Here is a 20091-nt window from a genome sequence, read left to right on the forward strand (position 1 = left end):
ATTTAAGACACTATTACTGTATTGACATAATGTGTACTATTCAAAATAAAAGGTCAAAAAAAAGAGGCCAGAAAGACTTAAACGGGGTGAGATGAGCCTACCCACGCAGAAACCTCTCTTTGATGACTGTCGTGTTCAGAGAGATTCCCCTGAGAAGTGAGAAAACAAGTCTGCAGGCCGTCACAAGATCGGCTAGGGCTGCTCGATTATGGCAAAAATGATAATCACGATTATTTTCACTGAAATTGAGATCACGATTATTTGACGATATTTATTTAACCCTTTAAGACCTACCATAGAACCAAGTCCACCAGAGCTTATATTATAATTTTTTTTACATGTTGTAGTGCCATTTGTGGGAGCATTTCAAGTTGCTATACATCAATACAACTGTTATAGCCCATATTTTAATAATATGTATGCATTAAGTGCATAGTAATTACATAAATTGCAAAAAAGTGCAATAAACTACAAAAAAAATTGAAAATCGCTTTTGTTTTGTTTACATATATTTCTACTTGGAGAAATTTAAGAGGTTTATCCCTCAAAACTTTAAATACAATAAAGTTGCAAAAAAATAGTTTCCCACCACAGGAAATTTATTTTGAGTGTCTTCATAGTTTTATTTTGGAGATACAGCAATTTTTATATACTGCAGGAAAAACAAAAAACAATCCTATGATGCAAATTTGCAAAGAAAACAGCATGTGCATCATTTTACTGTGGGAAGTGTTACGAACAGCTGATAGGAACGGCAAAGCATGTTTCTGGAATATTATGTTTTTGTTCCTGCAAGCGCTTTTTATGCAATTTTTGCAAAGCTATATGTGGAACGAAACCGTGACCTAGGACAAGCTGATGGCATCAGATGTAAGTACAACTCCTCCGGTTTCATATGCAAAACAAATTATTGCGCTAGCTTACACGGTTCAGGTTCTACAGGGATTTAACAATAGTTACGCAAAACGGAGCGTGCTGCTCTGACCGGCTTTAAAGGGTTAACAATAACTTTAAAAAAATAATATAAAATAGTGTGCAACACCACTGAAGTTTTTTTTTTTTTTTTTTAAACTCTCTTTTCAACCAACGGCAGTCACTCTCCAAATAACTTCTGCTTAGCTTTCCAAGCTTTCCAAGCTTCCCTCGGGTCCTCTTAATCAGCGGTCTCCACCCTTTTTTGCGCCACGGACTGGTTTATGCCCGACAATATTTTCACAGACGGCCTTTAAGGTGTCGCGGATAAATGAGGGAGGGGCTAATAATCGGCTCAGTCATTTTTAATGATCGTTGAAAGCCCAGATCGTAATCGTGATTAAAATTCGATTAATTGAGCAGCCCTAAGATCGGCAGAGAACAAAAAACCTCAATCAAGATGAGAGAACCAACACAATGAGTGATCTTTGACATCCACTCTGAAGCGAAAGGGGCCTTCCAGGCGACGGGCTAAACACATGCACTGGCACTGCTACAGACACCCACAGGCAAGTCGTTGGCTTGCTTCCAATGCTGCAAATGAACTCAGTCACCTCACTCTCTCGCTCTAGCGTGCCTTCCTTCCCCACTCTCTTTTTACTCTCTTCTTTTCCACATAGTAGAGTGGGCCTCAACCTTCAGCAGTGCAAGCCAATATTTCATCCTCTTACCCCCACACACCCCACCCTCCCTCTCCATTTTAGGAATGGCTTTGGAAATACTAGCACAGAGCACACAGACGGCTTGCAGTCTTCAAGTGGAGCAGAAGGCAGACTTCAAACAACAGTTTCATTCTACTGATATAAACAGTTATTCAAATCTCGGTGTGCTCAGACTTTGTAGCTTGAGCACAATTGATTGTCCTCATTCCTGAGAAAATTAAAGGATTTTTTTATATACATGATTGTGAATACTAAAATAGAAGCAAACAACTATTTGCCATGTAAAGATACAGCGCTGTAATTGTATCCTTAGCAGAGACCTAGTAAGCTCACTACCAGCTCCATATGTTTATTCTGAACTGAAGTAGCTTTGCATGATTTACAGTTCAAGGTAATCTGTGTTTATCCTAAACTGGGTCTTAGTGTATCCCCTCAGTTCATCCACCATCTCAAACAGGCCATTTTAGCTCCCTTACCCCTTCCTTTATGCCAACTTTCTTGTGATTGGCTGCCACTTGTAAACAACAAGTAGGTGAGGCTGTTATACTCACTACCCGGCTCAGACACCCAGAGAGTGCCTCTCTGGGACCTTCCTGTATTTTAAAGAGATGCGAGTGAAAGCAGCATTCATCTAAGTGACAGGAAAAATGTGGCCACTAGGGCTGTGCGATATGACCAAAATCTCATATCCCGATAGATGTCTTCTATCGTTCCGATAACTAAATAAATCACAAAAATGTTACATCTTCTGAAAATTCTGTGAATCCAAATTAGATGCTGTACTGTCATTTTTGTTAATTTTAAACCAATTCGATTACCATTACACAGTAGATTCTCTTACACATTAACCTAAAAAAACAAAAAAACAAAAACAACCTTGTGCTTCCCTGACGTCCTGATTAGACGCTTCAAAACCATTTTATCTACATGGCAGAAGATTTCTTACAGGTACTGAAAGCACACTCTCCTACAGTCTTGGTAAACTCCTGTATTAACATTTACAAGTGGTGTAAGCTTGTGTTTCAACGGGACTTTAACCTGAGTGTGTCCATGTATTTTTTCGGTCTTTACCAGTCTGCAGCTGATCCAGTGAGAGGAGAAAAACCAGTCTGTTCACACATCTTTGCACTTCCTGTGTCTTTATATAGCACCAAATGGTTATTGGCAAAATACATTTCAGATGTACGAACTGCCCAGACATATCAGGTGATCTGAGACAGGTCTGGTTAATGTCACTGGACACCCTTAACATCTTGTGGTAGTCATAACATGATTTCATATTTTTCAACTCTGGTGCTCTTATTTTTTATTTTTTATTTTTTTGGCAGGGGGGACCTGCAGTCTTATAGCTAAATCTGGAGAAACTTTAGCATAGTCTTGCACATTCATGCAGCTCTACTCCAACATTTTTCCTCATTCCCCATCCACAGAAATTTAACACAGAAACAGAGCCCTTGCAATTAATCCACTGAAGCCTAACAATTAGGCCCAAATAGATCTTTTAAGGTCAAAAGACATAAAGAAGGTCAATGCCCATCCTAAGATGATACAGTGGAAATCATTACACTATTTCCAAGTGAGCTCACCAACTTCGTTTTATATTTAAAGACAAAAAAAGGTTTCTCTTGACACTGATGTTTCCCAGACATGACTTTGCCTTGTTTCACTGTTTAAATAATTCATTCTGATCGGCCCGTGTCATGAACAGAAACGCCAAGAAGAAGACGTACTACAAAAAGTAAAATGAAAAGAAAAAGAGAGAAGGTGATTGTAAATACCTTTCAGTTAATCTCAGAACAAAAACACTTAAAAGATCCAAACCAAAGTGCACCAGCATTTCTAGTGCCAGGCTGAAATATCAAAACAATGACGACAAGGTAGACTGCTGCCATTAAAAAGTAGGATGACGACATAAAAATCAATGCTGTAAAGAGGTCATGATGCAAGAAATACCTTATTGTAAGTACATGTTTAATCTAAGACAGCCATAAAAAAAAATTTTTTAAAAAGAACACAGGCACGATTTGTGCCAACAGACAACCCGTGTGATATGCGATGATCAGCGGCATCTGGCCAATGAAGAGGGTATTTGCCTGGTGTGCTAATGCATTAATTAAATATGAGAGCTGGAGACTCAGGCTGGTGCGGTTCTCATTAGTTAGACAATCACTGGTGTTGCTTTCATAAGGTGACAAGTACTACATCAGTAGGCTTTCAATTATTCTTAGGCAGCACGAGGAACAGCGCGCCTGTGAAAAATATTCCCTCTTTTCCGCAACAGTGGACTCACCCAAACTTATTAATAACTGCTAGGTTTTTATTAGGAATTTTACATTTACTTAACTACTGCTCCAAACTATTAGACACCACGTCAAAGCAGTCACCAGTGTGGCTTAAATTGTCAAAAACAGATTTCTTGTGTGTTCAGCATTTAGGCTTTGAAATGTGCATCAGAATTGGCATATCTCAATATGTTTGGACTAGTAATGAATATGGGGATATGAAGATATATCCATCTATCACTAACACCCAGACCACCACGTATGTGAAGCCCTCCTATGTCATCAAAACAGAAAGACTGCTCAGAGTTTTCAGCTTGAAATAAGGTTAAACTTACACTAATGTTGGCTTTCTGTGTCTATTTTAAAAAGCGCTGTGAACAAAAAGGCTAAGAGGTGAAGTATACTTCGCACACTGTGGCAAATTTGGTTAATCTAGAGATAACATACAAAGATGTCAACATTCAAATGTCTGAAAATCAGGCCGGAATCTGCATTTTATTTTTGAATGTACTCGATCTTAATCTGGCAATAGGTGCAAGGATGCTAGAAGCTTTCCTAATGATAACACTGCTAGCTGCCACATAGGAAAGCAGTTACCCTAGTTACCCAAACACTGCAGCCTACCCCTGCTTGACTTTCACAAAGGAAATCTGCGGTCACAACACACAGTCAGCAACTGAAGACATTGTGCAAAAAGTGTGAACACCCACAGTCAACTTTGACACAGCTGTAATTTGCCTGATAGAAAGAGGTACAATGACCCTTAACCACAGCCTGTCAGACCTTTCATTTTAAATCTGACGGAACAGCACTGCCTATCACACTAACAGCAGCATGATTAGAAACAAAGACACCTGCAGCCATGAGACATGAGTAAAAAAAGAAAAAAAAAATAACAACAAAGCTATTTCAGATGCCGTGACTGAAAATGAAAGTGGAAGTATTCAAGTATAAACAGCACAGGAAGCTTCACTGATATGACTCTTATTAGGTAAAATAACCAATGTAATGCTACCCAAATAAGGTCCTTTAAAACACAAACCTACTGTGCCATTTAGTTTGACAAGAAAAGTAGAAAAATAATGCTTGCCATACAATGCAATACGATTCTTAAAAGCCTTGATATTCTGTGCACTGAAAAGAAATGTGTCAAACGTAGGTCACCTAATTTGTTGCATATGCATCACATATATTTTACACTTATTAACATTAATGCTGCTTAGATGTCTATTTCAGGCTGTAGTGCCAGTACTGTGTTCTCATAAGAAAAGCCAATTACAGAACTCTCATAAATCTTAAAACATTTAGATTTGGTGGGTATTAGGGTTCAGTATTGCTGCCAATTTAAGGTTGGACCCTAGCCCAAAAGCTAAGTGAAGCACTAGATTTGCTAGGTTTGCTACAGAGAACCATCAGGGAAGTCATCCCTGAGAGCTGTTTGAAAGTACGTACCCCTTTTCCAAAGGTAAAACTTAGGTTTGAAACCATGTTAGTAGTTTAGCTTTGGGAGATGCTCTGCTACACACCTTTAAGGGAAACCTCTATGAGACTGGTATGCTGAAGCTATTAGTATAAAGGTGTAGTTTTTAAAAAAAAAAAAAAAAAAAAAAAAAAACCCACTATGATTCACCTACTGTTATACCCACAGTAAACAACCAAAAGAAAAATATATAACTACTCAGAATAATCCACTAGGATAGCTGTATCAGACATAAGGTAAAAAGAATGTGAAGAAGAAGAAAAAATGCATTTGTATTTTGCAATAGACTACACGCATCATTGTCACCATTTCAACACAGACTTTAAAATGGACTAATCTGACAGGAAAGGACTAGCCAGGAGGTGGTGAGAGACTAACAGAACCAGCGATTGGCTGTCCTGAACCTCCAGATGTGGTCATCCAGCTGTGTCTATGGTGTACAGTAGAGCCATTATTGGATTTCCTGCCTGTTCCCTCGCTACTGGCCGCTTCAGCGACATTGTGTGAAATTACATAAGGCTCGCCCTGCCCCCTCCCTGCTGCCCAGTGTAGAACACAGGCCTTCACACACTGCCAACTATGACTCCCTGTAATCATGCAAGCAAAGCCACTCAACCAAAACACTCTTGAGGATCTAAAAGATACTCCCCTCCTGCTCACTCACACATGCTGACGCCAGGGAAGCAAAATTTACGTAATTTCTCTGGTAACTCCATTATGAAGAATCAACAAAAATCTTAATAAGTGCCTAAGAATGAGTTTACGGGAATACGCCTACATACAAAACAAATGAAAATGAAAGTGTGTGTGTGTGATAGATAGATATATATATATATAAAAATAAAAGCAACTTGGATCTCTATGACTATTTCTCCCCTTGTAAAGCAACTAAATACATGGTAGTTGGATATCTGTATGGCTTCTTTGACTGACAGGTGTGCTAGGAAAGGCCACGAAAACCAATGTCTGTCCCTCTCCTCTGACAATTCAAGCTACTGCACTGGACTGCTGCCCTGCATGTGTAGCATTTTAATAGTCTTGTAGCACTAATTAGCAGCTTTTTTGTCTTTAAAAGTGAAGCTCACTAACCAAGCTAAAGTCTAGTTTTGAACCCTCAAGATTGGCATTTCTGCTGTCGCCATCTTGGTTTCAAAATTCAGATGTGACAGGCAGGGGAGGGTTTGATTGTGAAACCACTTGCTGGCTGGTTGACGGCTTGTGAAGCAGAAGTCACGACCCAATAAGTAAACCACAAATAATTCTACTCTTCAAAACAGTGTGACCAAGATTTACAAGATAAACCCAATTTTTAATACGACCCCAAATGAGAGACTGAGACCATAAACTCAGCAGGAAATCGTTTACTAAGTCAAATACGAAAGCTTTTCCTCGTATACTTCCATAGAAACACACGTCTTTTTGCAACCACAGCTATCACCATCTGGTGGCATTCAGATAGAAAATAGGCCAAAGGCACTTCAAATTTGGCTTGATGTTTCCTACCTGGAAGCTATGTAAAGCCATGTTTTAGTTTGTATATTGACAAAGCTAAATGGTTACATCTTCTGCTAAGTGTTTGCATTATGTCCGAGATATAAAGGTACTTTCTTTCGCTTCCGACTGTTGTATTATCACATGCATTCTGGATTTTATCAGCCAAAACTGGCCTATCGAGGATATTCAATGGTAAGTAGGTAAGTAAAACCACTGGAAACAACTCAAGTTCTCTATCACAGTGCTAAATTATATTGTTCATTTATTCTTTGAGCATACTTGTAAAATTAACAGTTATGCAAATGCACTACAAGTGAGGCAAATCCAAAAATCTGAACTAAATAATATAAATTCAAGTTGTCTAGATAAACCTTATTCATTCAGGTCAGAAATGTCAAAAAATGCACAACAATACTCCAACTCCGCCTTCATAACTTGTCTGGTAAAGTTCACAAAGTAAAGATAAGGAATTGTTCATGTAACAGTTTACATTTTATGCAGAAATTGTTGTACGGCCATTACTGTTAGAGTACAAAATATCATTTATCTGTTACTGACACACAAAGTTATTTCCCAGCTGTGTGGGACATGATAACATGAAGCTTTAACTTATGAATCTCCCTTTATTCTCCATTGGCTCTTTAAAGTCCACCTGACATTCAGCTCTCAATTCTAAGCAGCAGGAAATAAAACTGAGGAGTGCACTTGTCTGCTGAGCTGACCTACGTCCCCTGCACTGCTGCTTAATTATTCAAGAACTTTGAAATGTTCTTCAGTATGGCAGCATGCAACCCGAGTGCCTTTTTGCCCCTCATGATAGCAGCTTCATAGAACTTCCAGTTGTGCATGACAAGGTGTCTATGCATGTACACTGACATCGTGCATGTATTGCCAAATACTAAAGTCCATACATGCCTCCAGTATTGACACAGATGGCACAAACAATACACCGCTCCCAAATATGACACACAAGCTTGAATTAATTACAGTCAGGGAACCATTTAAGCAGGGAATAAATCCAAACATTACAAAGCAAAGACCAGATGTCATATCAACAGCTTGATGTACAGGCACATTCAAAAGGACTAATTTGTTCCAAACTGCACTGTCATGGATCCAAGGTACATGTCAAGACAGGAGTTCAGTCCTCTCACACAAGCACACGCAATCAGTAATTACACTTTCATACCTCTCACTTCTACAGTGGAATACAGCTGATATGTGTTCACCAACTCTCAGCTTGGCTAACTAACATCCTTTAATGGGGGAAAAAAAAAATAAAATAAAATAACAACGCTGTAACACACTCTTAGTAGAAAACTTGGGCTAATCAGAGAGGCAAATGCAACACTACCCACACTGGTAGCCTACACACAAACAAGAAAAATGCCCTTTACCATGCTGTCATCTGTGTTGCGTAAGAGAGTCAAGTGAATCACTTACCACAGAGCCATTTCTAATCTTTGCTAATCCGCTGTCTGGCTCTCTTTTATAGCGTTTAAATATGGGTGACTGGTTTTAATAGCAAGAATATTTCATAGCTAGGGAAATCAAAACAGAACACCTTATGAATAATAAATGACTACCTTCTAATAACAGCATCCAAACACAGGTGTATCACAAGAGGTTTTGAGATGGTGTTTTACAACACAATAAGAAGTGCTAAGTATCTTTTCTGACCATTTAATTATCTTCATAATTGTATCGATGAAACAAAAAAAGAGTAAATTAAGTAGCTCAACATTAAACATTTGATCATATTCTCTCGTATTTAAAACGCAGTCATGTCTAATCTTCAAAGTCACCGACTAAAAGAGAAACTCATGACATTTAATAAAAAGGAGCAAGCTAACCTAAAAAGGAAAAGATACAACGATTCCTGTAATAGATCATTGTAACAAAAGGAAGTGAAGTTTGGTGCTCAAAAAAAAAAAAAAAAAAAAAAATTCTTGTTACTAACCTAAGATTCAAGTGTTTTACGATAAAGCATGGGCTTATAAAACGTGTTCTTCCACATACCAAAAAACCCCACTAGAAATGCATACTGCCACAACATGAATACAAACAATAGTAGCAGTTTAGACTGCTGTTTATACAGTTTTTGTAATTGACAGGAACAGGTAGTGCATTAACGCAGTGATAGAGCGCCATATCAACTGTCAACATCATCTACAGCCTATATACCACAAAATTAGTCTGGAAGTACTTTGTATGTAACACAAACACACAAAAGCCAAACAGCCAAAAAATAAGGTATTGTTTAAAACCCTGATAGACTACTTTACAATAAAGGTCAACATGAACACCCTAAAGAGTGTAAAAAAAAAAAAAATAAATGTCTACTATAACAAGATAGGCAATCAGTTTTCAATGTTTATACATATGAGGAATTTTACAGGTTACTTCTCAAGCAACACAAATTCCTGATTGAAGAATAGATCTCCCGTTTTTAAACTTTGCAAGGTGATGGACACAGAATCGGTCTGACCTCCATACCCTTTCAATCCCTAGGCCAGCAGACAGAACATGCCCAACCTCCTCCTCTCTATAACTGCCTAAATGTTAAAATTAGATTACTTAGATGATTAGGGCAGAAATCTGAAGCTGCAGGATAACCAATATCAGAGACATTTTCTTTGAACAACACATCACAACAAGTTTTTCCATTTGCAATCACAAAAAATAAAAAAATTAAAAAAAAATAGCACAGCTGCCTAACTTCGGCCCCCCCATGTAGCCACTAGAGCTGGGGTGGTACCATTGTCCAGTTCAATAGCACTTAGATTGTAATCTGAAGCAGAGCAACAGACCAGCTGTGCTTGATCATAATATTCTATCACACTGAGTCATGCATAACATTCTCCACACACAAAACCTACCAGGTGCAGTCCACTAGTGAGCAAGAAATGCTAGACAGCTGCACTTACTCATCCAGTGAGAAGGAAACTGGGTTGGAGGAGGGAAAGAGCCTGTGAGGCAGTTTTACAGAGACTGCCTCATATTTCTCTCTTAGGTTTCCACATGTAAACTTGAGGGTTCATGAAGTGCACCATGTACTAAACTTGTGTCGTTTCCCTATAATCACTCTGTTTGTGCAGCAGTTAGAGTAAATAAACATTTAATTTGCTGTGTCAAGTGCTAAGTGTTGGAAAAGTCACATCTGCTTGGATTTGCTGCATTATGAGGGTAAGAAACCATGTGAACTTGTGATTTAATTCTCCATCCAACTGGCCTGTATAGCCAAGATTCGGGTAGAGATTTGAATCAAGGCTTTAGCTGATATAAAACAGTGGCTTACAGCCCTGACACACCAAGCAGACAGATGAGTTGGATTGCATGTGGACAAATGTCACCAGATCTAGTAAGCTGTTAACATCTGATTAAGAATGTATATGCATGGTTTGACACTGGCCAACAAAAAGCAAGTACAAGGCAAGTGTTGTTCCCATACCACAAATACCATTTCTAAAATCCAAATAAAATCCTTATAGAGCACTAAGGACACTCAACTGAGTCCGAATCAAGAAAAAATTACATTTGCCTACCTACATACATTCATACATGTCCATGAATACATATCTGTACATTTCTTCATTTTTACAAGGATTGGTCAAGTCTGAAGACATACAGCATATAAAGCTAGCAGTTAGGATGTATATAGACAGACGTTGTTTTGCCTAATATGCCTGCTGTGCTAAATCCACTATCAGAATGTGAAGAAACAACCGCTATGACTTCAGTTCAAAACTTGTGTGCACTGTGCTGAAGAAATATCAACTAAAATTGGACTATAACCAGGCCGTACTTTCCTGTAATTCAAATATGTACCATGAGAAGGAACAGTGAGCCAGTGTAGCATATATTTAACCAGCAAGCCATTAAAAACATTCTTATTTATGATGATAGCATAGGAAAAGGCAAAGCCTTGTAATGAAACGTGGTTAGGGCTGTAAATCTTTTAAACACGCGTCATGATTTGAGTTACAAAAAGGTATTTTGCATAGCTTCACTTGGGTTCACCATCTCCACCATGGTGTTGCCTATTTGCCAAAACACCCAGTTGAGGTGTTTTGGCAAATATTTAATATTTATTTCCCCAAATTAAAAACATGCTTAGGCACTACACCCAAGTCTCAAGCATTCATTATATACTTTCTACATCCACAAGTCCACTAGGATCAACTCAGGTTTAGAATTTGATTGCAAAGATCCATGTGGATGTTCATGTTTTTTGTTTGTTTATTTAGGGGGGTAACCATGCAAAATCTATAGAAAATTTACAGTACATTGCAATATCTACGCATGAACAAGTTGACTTCAAAGTAGTATAACAGAACATTAGTTTGTTATCAGGTGTCCAGCTGCCCATGTATGTGTCTGGAGTGTATTCAAGACTGATCTGACAGTTCAAATGTAACAAATGCAAAAAAAGAAAAAAAATGTAATCAAATTTGAGGCAGTCTTTTACTATGCATGTACTGCAAATGCTCACATTACTCTGACTATAACACCATTTTTAACTCATCTAGAATATGATTTTAGTTACAAGAGTTAGATGTGTTGCACATGCTCTTCCTGTATATGGTATATTTTGTTGTTTGTGGAAGATTACCTGCTATATCAGAGGCAGCTAATGGTCACATAAATAAAAAATAAAGAACTTGTGACATTTATTATTATGAAAGAAAGACATTTGGAATTTTAATGGAAATCTTTGATTTATGGCGATGCAATGTGCTTTGTCTTCCCACAAGAATTTACTGTAAGGATTCATCTTTCACAATGAAATAAAATGAAATGAGCAAGAACTTCCCCTTTCCGGTTTCATAACTCTGTTGTGTTTCTTAATAAGAGAAGAAATTGAACTAGCGGTGTAACGGTCTCCCTGAGGCTCCATGCAGAGCACGGGATTATCTCCTGCCCCCATTACCCTTCTGGAAAAGGGGGAGATATCGCCTCACTCAAATTTAACTCTTTACAATCCTGACACTATGCAATACAGACTCCAATTTTGAGGATTCACATCAGAATTAGATTTTTGATTTTGAGTGCATTATGGATTATTAGGAGGTTTAAAAGCTTTTCAGCCTGCCTGATCACACACCAAGTGTCTACAAGTACTATAACTGCTTGTAATATTGAGTGATTTTACATTAATGTACTAAATAAGCTAAACAACCTGCGCAATCAAACATCACACAGAATTTGTACTAGAGGACATTAAATGTCCAGTCCAACCGATTTTAATATGCAGCTGTCCAGAAAAATTGAGGGCTGAAGCTTAGGAAAATGATATTTGTTTCTAATAATACTTAGCTTGAAGCCCCCGAAATAACATATTACGGTGTCATGACGCAGTACCGGCGCAATATTTCCCCCACCCGACCTGCTGCCACAGCCATTACTGTCATTACTTTAACAACAGCGTGGGCTTCAATCCAATACATGAATGTAAATGCAAACAAACAAGGATGACTACATGAATGAGACAATCACAAGATTACATAAAAGCTATGGCGGAGAAACTGAGGGATTGCTTCATCATTACTGGTAACTGCAGGAACATTATTTGTACATTAGCCAACGTTGGTGGTGAAAATGGCATTAAACGAAACAGCTGATTAGCCATTTTCAGTAACAAAACACCCTCCTTGTTGCTATAAAGAGCATGTGTATAAAAATAGCTTCAGTAACACACACACATACATCATAATATCCTAACTACCCATGTGCTCATGTTGCTTATGCTAATTAGCAATGTGGAGCAGTAGGTGGTTAATGGGTGGTTAAACCATGCTAGTGTTGGGGGAGGGGTGGGATCTGATGTATAAATATCAGAGTGAAAAAGAAATGAATCAGAGGGTCTTTCCCTTTATTTATCTTCCAACTATCTTTAGATATTATGGAAATTTGTCCCAATTTGACTTGTGCACTGTACCAGATGTTTAACGGGAAAACTTCCTGCTGATAAAGTTAGATGTTTCAGTTGACAGGAAGTAATCTAAAGCAATCAGTTGTTTAGCATAACCTATCACACAAGCGTTATAAGGCACTGGAATAGCTATAACACATGCAAAATAAATACATGGATTGCATTTAATACTGATTGATTTTGAGTGAAACACATTTCATTCATTTGTGATAAGGCATTGCCTGCTTTACACAAACACACTCATCATATTGTTGTCCAACTCCTTTTTTTGTTGTTGTTGTTTTTAGCTCTGCTTCAAACCTGTGGTCTTACCACAGATCACTATTTTTATCATTGGTGACGTGCATAATCTATGTACTAATGGAAACAGGAAAATGCATTGACTCTTTGGTCATCCGTGATACAGTGCATCAAAGTGGCTTACCAACTTGGTCAAACTATATCCAGGGGAAAACCCCGTTTTATAACCAGAGAGGACAGATCAGTAAATACATCATTTAATCCCAGATATCCAGACAGTTACAGTTTAAGGTTTGCAAGTTTTTAAATATACATTACCATACCACTATGTATGTTCGCAATTGTGTGTTCCCACACGTTTCAAACGTAGGCACATAAAAGTAAGATATGAGACAAAATATGAGTTTGTGTTTCTTAGGGAACAATCACAGCAACACAAATTTCACAAGACAAATGCCTATTATTTGATTGCTGATAATCGGCTTTTATCTACAGTACGTGTTACAAGAGTTGAAGATATACACTATAGAACAAATAACTTTAGAGAACAAGGACACCATCAAGGTGAACGTCCTCCCTAGCATTCAATATTAGGAAAACGTCTTTTAAACTATTTGTAACTCACTACCTTAGGTATCCAACCAAAGTGTTTTCAGTCTTTACAGAATTAACAGGTGTGTCTCAATAGCGATTAACTACTTAGAGCCACCAAAATTAGAATGTTTTTATGACGGACTATCATTACATAGACTGACTGTAGAGACAGGAATGCAGTTTACCGGAGAATACACAGAGGTCCAAAAACCCCAGTCCAACTCCAGCAAGTATACTCACTCAGCAGCAATGTTGAGAAGCCAAACACTAACGCAAACTCCCTTTACTTTTGTTTTTAGAGACTTGACATCAAGCTGCTTACAAAACTACTGCACGCCAAATATAGCTTATCAGCCATCTGACAACAAACCAATTCGTCCCCGCTAAAGCCGATTCAGCGCATTACGTTCACTTCATGTACAACCAGTGTTTACAAACGCAAACCGGGCGCTATTGTGCATAGCCAAGTTAGCAGGCTAAATGACTTAGCTTGAACCCATTTTCTGGTACCGTATAGTAAAAAGTTGACAATCACTAATATTGTCGGATATTGGTCGTGTTGTGTGTGGAATAGCGTCAGTAACGAGTCACCACCAGTGTATGATTAATTCAGCTGAATAAAACTGGCGCTGGCTACTCGGTCATTCTGACAGCTAGCTTGGGAAGCTACCCTGGTTAGCCATTAGCCAGCCTAGCCTAGCCTAGCCATGTAGCACGTGTTCCGGATTTATAAAATAATTAACTAGCTGGGAATAACCAGCCAACTAGCACTACTGTGGCAAGATGGGTAACCAGCTAGTCGAACACCGCGAAAACATTTAATTTCATACAGGTCTGATAGGTCATGTAACTATAGCACAGCATAGAGACTCGAAAAGGTCAATACTGCTGTTTCTCCTCCAAAGAATAGCCGGACCCCGTCATCCAACAGCAGAACAGACGCCCCCCCCCCCCCCCCCCAAAACCAATGGACACAGCGAGCAATGAAAGCTAACTAACCTTAGCGGCGGGGCAAAAGAAATCATTCGGTGGTGTTATCGCACTGTGACTAACGTCCCAATCCTCGTCACTCGGTCCAATTTCGCTTAAAAGTCTTCTCGCTTCGACTAAACGTCTCTCCCCGGAATTAATCCACATGAAAGAGTAGTTTTCGTTTTCATTTAATCCGCTAGCGGTTTTCGGATACGTCGTGCCTGTTCCTGCACAACACAGTGGTCTAGTACTACTCCCTGAGCTGCTGCTGCTGAGACCATAGCAGGGCTGAACCGCCTCTGTCTTTCTCAATAGGTCCATAAGCTCTCTCGCTCCTCCTCTTTACTCAAAGCGCTGCACATTTCCCATGCCCACAGCATATTCAAAATTATAGTAATTTGGCATGACTCATTTTCATTGGTAAATAAAATGTTATGATTAATTTTCCAAATAGATTTGTAGGTGTGCTATTTAGGTGATTAACAAATATATATGTATAAAGCATACACGGTACAGCTGCTTAAATTTCCATCATAATCTAACACACTACAAACAGTCCACAAGAATTTCCATCTTATCCTGGACTTATTGGTACACATTAGACTCAAACGCACTGGCCCTCTCCAGTTACACCCCTCCCTGCTCCTTTATGAACCCAGAGCCTCCAAAAAAAGGGGGGTCAACCCAAGCATTAAAACTCCAGGAAGTCTACATCTGTGCTGCTTGATTCCCATGGAGAAGTACAAGCTGTGAATACACTGACTTAACATTGAAGGATAGTATTCAGGAGATCACAACATGCCATGCTGTGAACTGAGTTGATGACTCTGCTGAAGCCGGTACCTTGCAAATGATCTGAAACTGCTTTCTCTACTTCACACTGGCTTCTAAAAGTCACCACCCATGCTGCATCTACTTGAGTCACAGAGAGGATTTTGTGGAAAATGTCTGGCTGCCTTGTGGGTTTTTTTTGTTGTTGTTGTTTTTCAATCAGCAGGGCTCATTAAAAAAAAAATCTGCTGAAACGTAATCCTGGTTTTTACAGTCTATGGTAGTAAGTTTCAGTTAATTTTATGATTATTTATTGTGTTATTCCACTTGGACAAGTCCTTGGCAACCTGTATTTGCCATATAACTATCTGGCACACTCCAGCCAGGCTTTATCTCGCCCTAAATTTAAGCAGCAGCCTTTCCTATGATGTCAGTTGGGATTGTTTTTTTTCTTCCTTTCTTCTTTCTTCCCTGTGTTTTTCTTTCTGCTCTGCGGTTTGGGAGACCCCCTCTAACCATCAGTATAACCACCATCTCTTCGTTCAGCCATCACAGAGCAGGAGAGATAACTGTTTATTTCAGCTGGGTTTTTTGGACCCAGCCGTTTGTCTGAACAATCTCTCCCAGATCTGCAATGCCCAATTTATCAGCTTGTTGATAAAGTGCAAATGTTTCTCACTTGCCAGTTTTGATGTCAACAGCTGTGTTTTATCTGCAGCCAGACTCCTCATAATGTTAAACAAAGCTCCAGACAAAGGCCAAATGGACACAACACTCTCTTTGCCTTTCTCTCCAAATTCTCACAACTGATAAATCTGGACAGGGCGCACTTTTTCCTGAATGCAAAGCAAATTCGGCAGCTCACTTTTGGATCCTCTGGGGTATCTTTTCTACAAGTTATTCGTGCAACTAAAGGATTGCTTCAGTAGATCCAGAGCCCACATGAAAGGCACCACCAGGGGTGAGAGCATGAACTAAGCAGACTTTGGAGATTTTAAAGGCAATCAGTTGGCAGATGCACTGCAGACATCCATAATGGCTAGGAAATAAAACATCAACTAAGCACCATCCTGTGATGACATTACAACAGCCACAACTCCATTGAATTCTCAGCCCACATCTTTCTATCACCAGATAAATTTCTGCAAATAAGGAGTGACACATATAACAAATGAATGAACTGTAATGTGCAGTTCTCCTTTCTTTTAGATCAGACCATCAACAGTATGAGCTGACCTGCTTTTTAATCTCAACCGCACACCTGTAAAGTTGTGTATCTTGCACTTGTGTGACATTGTCACGGTGACATCATTTGTACACAGATTGCTTCAGTTGGTGTATCCAGAAGCACATTTTGCATCGCAGGCACACAGAGACACACAAGGTGAAAACAGCAGCAGCATAGAAAGCCTTTTAGAGGTGAGAGGAGGCTGGAGGGAAAATCCTCATCAAAACAGCACTTCTTAAAAGATGGGCCGCCACCCGGAGTCTGCCAGATTAATGGAGCTCCCCTTTCTGAATGATCAGCTTTGATTACAAATTCAAATACTCTCATGCCGCATGGTCCCATCCTTCAAAAACCCGTGGCCGATTAGAAACACATTATTAGACTCTGGCATTTTTATTTTTTTAGTGCATTCATGGGTAGTATTTAAGGAATGTTCACTTAGGCTTAAACTAATTGGATTCAAATACAGTTAATCCGGGAAATGTGTCTGTTCTAATAAATAGAAATAAAAAAAATATACAAAAAAACATCTCTAATTGAAATCGAGTGTACCATTTCTAATGTGATTTCTAGATGAAGGTGATGGATACTTTGAGGCATGCGTCGCTATTTATATCTCCGGTGTAATTACATGCCAGCTTCTTCCTATTGCTGTGATGTACATTTTTAGCTGAGGCATAATTCATCCTGTCACTGCCGGCATTTATTATTGTCACGACTGGGCTCGAGTCAAACAGCCTGGGAAAATTATCTTTCCCCCCTGGACGCAGGCGTGAGAGAAGAGCCTGATTTTGATGCCACTGTTTGCTTTGTATCATTCACACGTCACTCGTGGTTTTTGCAATTCAGAGCGAGGGCTGAAATGCATTCACAGCCACAGCATTTCACCTAACTGCCTCCTCGCCGCCACAACAAAGACAGCACTGAGAGCAGAAATGGCAGCACCTTCGCTGAAGACTCTAACGACTGCCTGCATTGTTGGAATTCCGGCTTAACTTCCTGAGTCTGTCCACACCTGGCCGACAGCCAGCAAACGCTTTTTTCTCTCTCTCTTTTTTTTTCTTTTCCTGCCTTTTATCAAGATCATGTGTAGACTAAATCTCACTGCTGAGACATAATATGAATCTTTCCAGCCTCGCTCACATGTAATACAAAGTCGGATAGTGCTCTGTGTCTTTGTTACATCATGCATCCATGTAATTTAGCAGCTTTAAAAAAACAAAATCACAGATATTGGTTTGGAGTACAAGTTTAAATCTGTGCAAGGCAGAAATGTGATTTCAACCCCTGACTGAAATAACCAGCTCTCTCTCTCTCTCTCTCTATATATATATATATATATATATATATATATATATATATATATATATATATATATAGAAAGAGAGAGAGAGAGAGAGACTGCTAGATAGATAGATAGATAGATAGATAGATAGATAGATAGATAGATAGATAGATAGATAGATAGATAGATAGATAGATAGATAGATAGATAGATAGATAGATAGATATGTATAAACACATCTATATGATGCACACTCTGCTTTCATGTGACAAATCATGCTTGAATTTCCTCTGGCTGGTGTGGGCGTGACAGGCATATTCACACTTGTCCAATGTCCAAGTCAACCGATGGAACTGGGCTCGAGTCAAAAATTGCAGGAGCTTAGCTCAGTCAACCATCTGTCAGGTTGCATGGATTCATGTGGAGTACACTAAAGTGGACCTTGTATGGACATGTTCCAGCAGGACTGTCATGAGATCAGTGTTCACCATGAAAGGAAGTTAAAAAAAAAAAAAAATTTTCAATGGAAAACTGATGTGAGGAGGATGTGTGATGATTCACTGCATTTACCACTTTCAGTACATAGGTAGATAGACACATGGTTTAGCATATAATATACATTTGCATATGGATGGAGGTTTGGCATTTGTAAAGCTCGTCAGAAAAATCAGTCAGCATAGATAGCTGCCCTCTGATTGGATGCATTACAATCAACAGATAGGACGTACAACGATAACACTGATGCTTTGTACAGATGCAATCGGCTCCTGATGCTGTGGACTTTCCTAAGCGTGCTATCAAAGTTGTGATATAAATCTTGGCAGTTAAGAAGCAATAGTGATGAAAAAGCTACAAAGAATCAGTGTCATATTCTGCTGGCATGGGCGTAGAAGTGAGCTTGTTCAGCTCGAGCAGTGAATTGTGCCTGCTTTCCAATTTTGGACACATTTTCTGAAAGAAAAAAAAACATAATATTACATTTGATCTGTGATGATGATATGAGTTCAACTAGTCCTTTCCAGCAAGGTCCAAAAACGAATTTCTTTTCTTACTCAAGTGGCTGCTTTTTGTTGTTGTTGTTGTTGTTACATGGAGAGCTGTAAGCCCAAAGGTGAATTGCTGCTGATCAGCCAACTCAAATACAGCTCTGCAGGAAATGCTGAGCTCTATAGACTTGGATCTAATGTAAAAAGCCCAGGATGTCCTTCACTTTCCATTCCAGCCCTTTGTCCACTGTGAGATAACAGGCTGTAGGCTGACTTTTACATAAACTAGACTGAGGCTAGCACTAGTTCCAGGAAAAATGTGTGGGAGGTCGAATACTACCATTTCGATGGAAAAAAAAAAGAAGAAGAGGAAGAATGGGGTGGGGGTGTATATAGGTTGCCATAGCACTAAAGGACGAAGAGAAATAGCAGCATTTTCAGTGGGAGGACAGAGAGGGGAGGGCTTCAGAAGAGTGCAAAACCCCCATAAATAAAGCTAATGAAATGGCAGTTCAGTGTGGAGATAGGTGGAATGGCTGGTTGGGTCTTACCCACTGTCTGATTTATCTTCAGTGGCCCTGTGAGCACAGCAGGGGGATCCATTACCTTACCTCATCAATAACATCCCATGGACAGGGAAAAAGGTCTGCTTTCCACACTGACACCCACCCCAGGGACCTGCTCAGAAAAGCTCACTTAGTGGGGGGATGGGACGTTGCTGTAATGTAGTCACATAAATGTCTCAGCTGGGGGATGGGTTACTTCAGTGAGCTGTGCGGGTGGTAGTGGTGGTGCTCAATATACAGCACAGAATACTATTCAGCACATTGCTCCAACTCATGATTGTATGCATGCTGGAAATGGAGTCTTTTGGCATTTCCCACATGGTCACACGGAGCAGCTTGGATCTTTTCTTGCATGTCGACGGTGAGGTGCAAACGTACACTCTTTGAGCGAGACGACGCTGGGAGCTATGATCTAAGAAAATGACAGCACAGAGAGGCTCGTAAATGATTGATAAGGTTCACCTAATTCATAAGCAATGCCGGTGATAAACTGGAAGAGTACAGGTTCATTCATGCCCGAGATCGTGCTGTACCATAAACAGTGCTGGGATTTTGAAAGTGATCCCAAAAGGTTGGACTGAAAATGTGAAGCCACAGCAAACAGTTCTTTAGTCTAACAGAGGGTTT

The 20091-nt window shown here is 39.3% G+C and overlaps 1 protein-coding gene across 4 annotated transcripts in view; it reads right to left on the reverse strand.

Annotated features, from left to right (window-relative positions):
- Positions 1–14909, reverse strand: part of ncor2 (nuclear receptor corepressor 2) — a 91662-nt gene extending 76753 nt beyond the window's left edge. For all 4 annotated transcript variants that reach the window (XM_085474800.1, XM_085474799.1, XM_085474798.1 and 1 more), the window contains exon 1: positions 14656–14909. The gene's annotated coding sequence lies outside the window, so the exon portion shown is untranslated. The remainder of the gene's footprint in view (positions 1–14655) is intronic.
- Positions 14910–20091: the final 5182 nt, after the last annotated feature.

This window comes from Copadichromis virginalis, linkage group LG12 (assembly GCF_057382275.1).
Source record: "Copadichromis virginalis isolate Kocher_CV1m ecotype Utaka linkage group LG12, C_Virginalis_male_GT1.1, whole genome shotgun sequence".
Taxonomy (NCBI): Eukaryota; Metazoa; Chordata; class Actinopteri; order Cichliformes; family Cichlidae; genus Copadichromis; species Copadichromis virginalis.